General features: G+C 35.7%; 1 pseudogene; it reads right to left on the bottom strand.

The window, feature by feature from the left end:
• Positions 1–568: 568 nt before the first annotated feature.
• LOC136309687 (small nucleolar RNA U3) lies at positions 569–657 on the bottom strand (annotated as a pseudogene).
• Positions 658–8684: the final 8027 nt, after the last annotated feature.

Raw genomic sequence — 8684 nt, 5'->3', positions numbered from 1 at the left:
TGGCAAGAAAGAATCCTCAAACGATGAAATAAGATGTTTTGAGAAAGACGAATTTACATATCTTCTATTACAGTATATTATTATCATTGTTGTATTTTATTATTATAGTTATGAATCTCCTATTATGCCCAATCTATAAATTAAACTATATGGTAGGTATGTATGTGTAGGAAAAACATGCTATAAATATGGTTTGGTTCTATCTGGTTTCAGTTTTCCATTGGGGTCTCTGAAAGTATTGCCATGGATGTGGGTTGGAGGGCTGTTGTATGTAAATATCTAGAATTTTTTTGGTCTCTTAAAGAATTCTCTTCTCAAGTCACCATGGAGGTTAGGCTCAGGCAGGACTACTTATTAGGGAAAAAAATGGTGATGTAAAGAAAATAAGAAAATACACTACATAAAATATAAAATAATTTGATGACATTCAGCCTGTTGAAAGTCATTTAAGAAATCTTATAAGATGGACTCAGCCTTAACTGTACTTATTTTTAATTTATTTCTGATGAACAATATGTAGTGTAAAATATTTCTATTCTAAAAAAATAATTTGCTGTACTTAGAAAACACCCCCCCCACACACACACACACACATGGGGTTATGTATAGGTTACACTTGTAACAAACTATAGAAATGATCCCTGAAAGTATAGTCTTAGGTTACACTTGTAAGAGTGGCCACAGCAGAGTCAGGAGATGATATTTCTGAGAGATCAACTGTAAGAAACCTGCACTCCTCCTCCAAGAGGCACATCTTACCAGACTGACACTGCTGAAGGAAGTCTGATCATGTCATTAATGACTCAACCCTTCAGTCATCTAGTCATTTATACGTTCCCCTTTGCCTTCAAGACCAAACCCAAAGGTCCTTATAACCTGATGCCATCAACAGTTCCACTCCAATCCCTCACCACGCCTGCCTTCTCTCCAGGAGACATTTAGGTCACATAATGGCTTGCGGGATAGACCATGTCGCGTTATTTTGGGTTTCTTTGTGTTGTCACCTGCTGCTCTCTTGGTTTGCACTGCATTTATCCCTGGCCCATTTATTTTAAGATCCTATTAAGATATGGCTGGGCTGACATTGCCCCCTAAAAGCCTGCCTCAAACACCATATATGTGGGGTTGTACATTTGAAACGCCACCCCGGAGCTAGGCATGCATACTTGTTTCATAGACTCTGACACACTGGTTGTTGCTTTGTTGCTTTGAGTCCATTCTAATGACTTTAAGTTTTCTGAAAACAGAGAAAACTTCTGTTCATCGTTTTCTTTAGCAAGCAGCCCAGAGCCAAGGATGTAGAGGAAGGGAATCACTTGACGAGAAGAAGGGAAGAAGAGAGGGAGGGGAAAAGAGAGATAATAAGAAAATTATGAAAATAATGACAAATACGATAGGAGAAAAATCCATTCCCAGAAGGAAAATAATTTTTAATATGAGAAAAAAATACTAATATTAAAGAAAGAATACTGGCCCTGAAGCCTGCATACAGGTAAGCATCTCCATTTAGCTAATGTATCTTCACAGTCATATGTCAAGTCCTGTCAGCTTCCTGAGTCTCGGATTTCACCCTGGAAAGCTGAAACTCCGCCTGCTCATCCTCCTCCTCCTCCTCTTCCTCCTCCTCTTCCTCCTCCTCCTGGCTGCAGCAGGGTCACATGGAATAATATTTGTATATGGCCTTCCTATTCTGTTTGTTTTTCTTTCTTTTTTGATTTTGTTTTTTAAAATTCTTTCTTTTGCCTTCATGTGTTTTAAAATACAGGGAAACTATAAAATCTTATTATTTCAAAACAAGTGTCAGATTAAAAATAAGGTGAGATAAATAGAAATATCTGAATGTATACAAAGCCCATCTGTAACATTTTTAAAGAAGGATGAGTAAATTTTCTAATGGAAAGCCATTCTAAAGGTAGGTCGTAAACATTCTGTAACTAGCCATGCTCTTTTGTGTCTTTACACAGGCGCTCCGGGCAATCACAGAACAAGAACTCAGCAGAGCGGGTCAGTGCTTAATTACATTGTCTAGCGACCATACCGTGTCCTTCCACTTCTGCTCTATTCAGCATCATTCGTTTATTGTTTGGGATTCCGACCAAATACTTTGGACATGTTTCCATTAACTAGAAGGTGAAAGGCTTGGCCAACAGTCACACCTGTTCAAGAGCATATGCAGGCTGCTTTTCCACGTGCAGCTTTTATTTATTTATTTATTTATTTTTTTTTTTATAATTTTATTTTTTTAATGGGATGACATCAATAAATCAGGATACATATATTCAAAGATAACAAGTCCAGGTTATCTTGTCGTTCAATTATGTTGCATACCCACCACCCAAAGTCAGATTGTCCTCTGTCACCTTCTATCTTGTTTTCTTTGTGCCCCTCCCACCCCCTATCCCTCTCCCATTCCCCCCTCCCCCCCGTAACCACCACACTCTTATCAATGTCTCTTAGTTTCACTATTATGTCCCACCTACGTATGGAATAATACAGTTCCTGTTTTTTTCTGATTTACTTATTTCGCTTCGTATCATGTTATCAAGATCCCACCATTTTGCTGTAAATGTTCCGATGTCATCATTTCTTATGGCTGAGTAGTATTCCATAGTGTATATGTGCCACATCTTCTTTATCCAGTCATCTATTGATGGGCTTTTTGGTTGTTTCCATGTCCTGGCCACTGTGAACAATGCTGCAATAAACATGGGGCTGCATGTGTCTTTACGTATCAATGTTTCTGAGTTTTGGGGATATATACCCAGTAGAGGGATTGCTGGGTCATAAGGTAGTTCTATTTTCAGTTTTTTGAGGAACCACCATACATTCTTCCATAATGGTTGTACTACTTTACATTCCCACCAACAGTGTATGAGGGTTCCTTTTTCTCCACAGCCTCTCCAACATTTGCTATTACCTGACTTGCTAATAACAGCTAATCGAACAGGTGTGAGGTGGTATCTCATTGCCGTTTTGATTTGCATTTCTCTAATAGCTAAAGAAGATGAGCATCTTTTCATATATCTGTTGGCCATTTGTATTTCTTCCTGGGAGAAGTGTCTATTCATATCCTCTTCCCATTTTTTTATTGGATTGTTTGTTTGTTTGTTGTTGAGTTTTATGAGTTCTTTGTATATTTTGGATATTAGGCCCTTATCTGAGCTGTTGTTTGAAAATATCATTTCCCATTTAGTTGGCTTTCTGTTTATTTTGTTATCAGTTTCCCTTGCTGAGCAAAAACTTCTTAGTCTGATGTAGTCCCATTCATTAATTTTTGCCTTCACTTCTCTTGCCATTGGAGTCAAATTCATAAAATGCTCTTTAAAACCCAGGTCCATGAGTTGAGTACCTATGTCTTCTTCTATGTACTTAATTGTTTCAGGTCTTATGTTTAGATCTTTGATCCATTTTGAGTTAATTTTTGTACAGGGGGAGAGACTGTAGTCCAGTTTCATTCTTTTGCATGTGGCTTTCCAGTTTTCCCAGCACCATTTATTGAAGAGGCTTTCTTTTCTCCATTGTGTGTTGTTGGCCCCTTTATCAAAAATTATTTGACTATATATATGTGGTTTTATTTCTGGACTTTCTATTCTGTTCCATTGGTCTGAGTGTCTATTTTTCTGCCAATACCATGCTGTTTTGATTGTCGTGGCCCTATAATAGAGTTTGAAGTCAGGTATTGTTATGCCCCCAGCTTCATTCTTTTTCTTTAGGATTGCTTTGGCTATTCGGGGTTTTTTATAGTTCCATATAAATCTGATGATTTTTTGCTCTATTTCTTTAAAAAATGTCATTGGAAGTTTGATGGGAATTGCATTAAATTTGTATATTGCTTTGGGTAATATAGCCATCTTGATTATATTTATTCTTCCTAGCCAAGAACAAGGTATATTCTTCCATCTCATTATATCTTTTTCGATTTCCCTTAACAATGGTTTATAGTTTTCATTATATAAGTCCTTTACATTCTTTGTTATGTTTATTCCTAAGTATTTTATTTTTTTTGTTGCAATCGTGAAGGGGATTATTCTTTTGAGTTCCTTCTCAGTTGTTTCATTGTTGGCATATAGAAAGGCTATTGACTTCTGTATGTTAATTTTGTATCCTGCGACCTTACTGTATTGGCTTATTGTTTCTAGTAGTCTTTTTGTGGATTCTTTGGGGTTTTCGATGTATAGGATCATATCATCTGCAAAAAGTGATACCTTTACTTCTTCTTTTCCGATATGGATGCCTTTTATTTCTTTGTCTTGTCTGATTGCTCTGGCTAGAACCTCTAGTACCACATTAAATAAGAGTGGAGAGAGTGGACAACCCTGTCTTGTTCCTGATTTAAGGGGGAAAGCCTTCAGTTTAGTGCCATTTAATATGATGTTAGCTGATGGTTTATCATATATGGCCTTTATCATGTTGAGATATTTTCCTTCTATACCCATTTTGTTGAGAGTCTTAAACATAAAATTGTGTTGTATTTTATCGAAAGCCTTTTCTGCGTCTATTGATAAGATCATGTGGTTTTTGTTCTTCGTTTTGTTGATATGGTGTATTACATTAACCGTTTTACGTATGTTGAACCATCCTTGAGATTCTGGGATGAATCCCACTTGATCATGATGTATTATTTTTTTAATATGTTGTTGTATTCGATTTGCTAGTATTTTGTTTAGTATTTTAGCATCTGTATTCATTAGAGATATTGGTCTGTAGTTTTCTTTTTTTGTGCCATCCTTGCCTGGTTTTGGGATGAGGGTTATGTTGGCCTCATAAAATGTGTTTGGAAGTATTGCTTCTTCTTCAATTTTTTGGAAGACTTTGAGTAGAATAGGAACCAAGTCTTCTTTGAATGTTTGATAAAATTCGCTGGTATAGCCGTCAGGGCCTGGACTTTTATTTTTGGGGAGGTTTTTAATGGTTTTTTCTATTTCTTCTCTACTGATAGGTCTGTTTAGGCTTTCTGCTTCTTCTTGACTCAGTCTAGGAAGGTTGTATTGTTCTAGGAATTTATCCATTTCTTCTAGGTTGTTGAATTTAGTGGCATAAAGTTTTTCATAGTATTCTACAATAATTCTTTGTATATCTACGGTGTCCGTGGTGATTTCTCCTCTTTCATTTTGGATTTTGTTTATATGAGTTCTTTCTCTTTTTTCCTTGGTAAGTCTTGCCAAGGGTTTGTCAATTTTGTTGATCTTTTCAAAGAACCAGCTCCTTGTTCTATTAATTTTTTCTATAGTTTTTCTGTTCTCTAATTCATTTATTTCTGCTCTGATTTTTATTATCTCCTTTCTTCGGCTGGTTTTGGGTTGTCTTTGTTCTTCTTTTTCTAGTTCCTTAAGGTGGGAAGTTAAGTGGTTCACTTGGGCTCTCTCTTGTTTGTTCATATATGCCTGAAGCGATATGAACTTCCCTCTTATCACTGCTTTTGCTGCATCCCATAGATTCTGATATGTCGTATTGTCATTTTCATTAGTCTGTATATATCTTTTGATCTCTGCACTTATTTCTTCTTTGACCCATTCATTTTTTAAAAGTATGTTGTTTAGTTTCCACATTTTTGTGGGATTTTTTTCCTCTTTTTTGCAGTTGAATTCTAGTTTCAAGGCTTTATGATCAGAAAATATGCTTGGTACAACTTCAATTTTTCTGAATTTGCTGATATTGTTTTTGTGGCCCAACATATGGTCAATTCTTGAGAATGATCCATGTACACTGGAGAAAAATGTATACTCAGTCACTTTGGGATGAAATGTCCTGTAGATGTCTATCATATCCAGGTGCTCTAGTGTTTTGTTTAAGGCCACTATGTCTTTGTTGATTCTCTGTTTGGATGACCGATCTAGAGCCGTCAGCGGTGTATTGAGGTCTCCAAGTATGATTGTATTTTTGTCAGTTTTTGTTTTAAGATCAATAAGTAGCTGTCTTATATATTTTGGTGCTCCTTGGTTTGGTACATATATATTAAGAATTGTTATGTCTTCTTGATTCAGTGTCCCCTTAGCCATTATGAAATGGCCATTTTTGTCTCTAAGTACTTTTCCTGTCTTGTAGTCAGCATTATCCGATATGAGTACTGCTACACCTGCTTTTTTTTGGATGTTATTTGCTTGGAGTATTGTTTTCCAGCCTTTCACTTTGAATTTGTTTTTATCCTTGTTACTTAGATGAGTTTCCTGTAGGCAGCATACAGTTGGATTTTCTTTTTTAATCCATTCTGCTACTCTGTGCCTTTCTATTGGTGAGTTTAATCCATTTACATTTAGTGTAATTATTGATACTTGTGAGTTCCCTATTGCCATTTTATATCTTGCTTTCTGTTAGTTTTGTGTCTTGTTTGATCCTTCTCTTTCGTTTTTCTATCTTTTGTTTTTATTTGGTTGTATTCCATACATCTTTCCTCTGTTGCTATCTTTTTTATCTCATGTGCTTCTGTGGTGGTTTTTTCAATGGTGGTTACCTTTGAGTAATGAAAAGGGTCCCTACCCTGTTCATTGTAGCGAACTATTTTGTGAGTACTTTTGCACTCCATCGTCCTTTGCTACTGTTAATCTCCGTCTTCTCCCCCTCTTTCTTTTTGTTGTTGTCACAGTTTAAATTTGGTTTTATTGTGTTCTTCTTGGAGCTTTTACTTGTGGCTCTGTTTTTTTTTGTTCTTTGTATCTGATTGGAGAACCCCCTTTAGTAATTCCTGGAGTGGGGGTTTTCTGATGATAAATTCCCTCATCTTTTCTGTATCTGTGAATGTTTTTATTTCTCCTTCGTATTTGAAGGATAGCTTTGATGGGTATAGTATTCGTGGCTGAAAGTTCCTCTCTTTCAGGACTTTAAATATTGGGGTCCACTCTCTTCTAGCTTGTAGAGTTTCTGCTGAGAAATCTGATGATAATCTAATGGGCCTTCCTTTATATGTTGTATTCTTCTTTTCCCTGGCTGCCTTGAGAATTTTTTCTTTGCTGTTGGTTTGTGTCAATTTCATTATGATATGCCTTGGAGTAGGTTTGTTGGGGTTAAGAAAACTTGGAGTTCTGTTTGCTTCTTGAACTTGAGGCTTTAGTTCTTTCCACAGGCTTGGGAAGTTCTCATCAATTATTTGTTTAAGTATGTTCTCCATTCCATTTTCTCTCTCTTCTCCCTCTGATATACCTATTATTCTTATGTTATTCTTTTTGATGGAGTCAGATAATTCTTTTAGGGCTATCTCATTTTTTTTAATTTTTGAGTCTCTTTCTTCTTCTCTCTGTTGTGCCTCAAGTTGCTTGTCTTCTATTTCACTAATCCTCTCTTCTATCTGACCTGTTCTATTAGCTAAGCTTGTTACTTCGTTTTTCAGCTCGTGAATTGAGTTTTTCATCTCTGTTTGATTTGTTTTTATAGTTTCAATTTCCTTGGACATATATTCTTTGTGTTCATGGAGTTGTTTTCTGATTTCCCTATATTGCCTTTCTGTGTTTTCTTGTATATCTCGGAGGATTTTTAGGATTTCTATCTTGAATTCTCTGTCATTTAGCTCCAAGGTTTCCAATATATTAAATTTTTTCTCCATAGATTTTTCCTCATCTAGCTGTGTTACCTCTCTTTCTTTTGTATCCATGATATTCGATTTTCTCTTCCTTAATGGCATCTGAGGGTGGTTTTGTTGATAGTATTAATGTGATTTAATAAAGAATAAAAAGTTAAAAAAAAATAAAAAAATAACAAATCGAAAAGAGTTGTTTTTTTAAAAAACAATTAATAATGAAATAAAGAAAAATAAAATAAAATAAAAATTTTTAAAAAAGGAAATTATTTCCCCTCTCTTTTTTTCCTCTCCTCTCCTCTCCCCTCTTTCTTGAGAAAATCTTGTGGTGGACTGTGAGTTATAACAAACAATGCCTGTGATGGAGGGCCTGAATTGGGGAAAAGTAATAAAGGGGCAAAAAAGAGAGAAAGAAAAAAAAAAAAAAAGGAAAAAAAATAAAAGAAAAAAGAAAAAAAAAGAGCGTATGGACCCACAAAAAGCAAATAAGGAAAAAATTTGGGTCAAGAATAAAATGATTTGCTTTTAGGTGTTGGTTTTCTAAGAGTTATGATGAGAGGAATAAGAGGAAAATGGAAAAATGGGGGGACAAATTAAAAACTTACTATTGTATTTAGTGGAACAAGAACTAGATAATATGGAGAGCCAGGGATGGGAGCACTGCTAGTGAGTTAAAAAGGTGAAGTAAAAACCCCCCAAAATGCCACAAACATAGGTTTGAGTCCCAGATAAGATAATTTGTTTGTTATTGAGGTTTGAATGAGAGGAGATGTAAAGGAGAAAGGAAGAAACTAATATAGAGGGAGAAAAGAAAGAGAGAGAGAGAAAAAAAGAGGGAACCACTAAAAGAAGAAAAAAGAAAGGAGAGAGAGAGAGAGAGTTAAGGGTTTTGGAGTGCAACCCTCATAGAGAGAAAGGAAGAGAAGAGAAATGATAATGGGAGATGTAACACTTATGGGTAGTGTAGTTCAAGGAGAGGAGAGAGTAAGACCGGTAGAGAGTTAATCGGCCAAATTGGAGGAGGAAAAAAAAGTATCAAGAATGAAGATAAGAGAAACAAACGAACAAATATAATAAAATGGGATAGGTTATAAAGTCTGCATATTATTCTTGATTTTGAGAGGTTATCTTCTTGCTTTTTCTTTTCTCTCCCTCTTCCTGGTCGGTGACTCTG

The sequence above is a fragment of the Saccopteryx bilineata genome, chromosome 6 (genome assembly GCF_036850765.1).
Source record: "Saccopteryx bilineata isolate mSacBil1 chromosome 6, mSacBil1_pri_phased_curated, whole genome shotgun sequence".
Taxonomy (NCBI): Eukaryota; Metazoa; Chordata; class Mammalia; order Chiroptera; family Emballonuridae; genus Saccopteryx; species Saccopteryx bilineata.
This window is presented reverse-complemented; position numbering and strand designations above follow the sequence as displayed.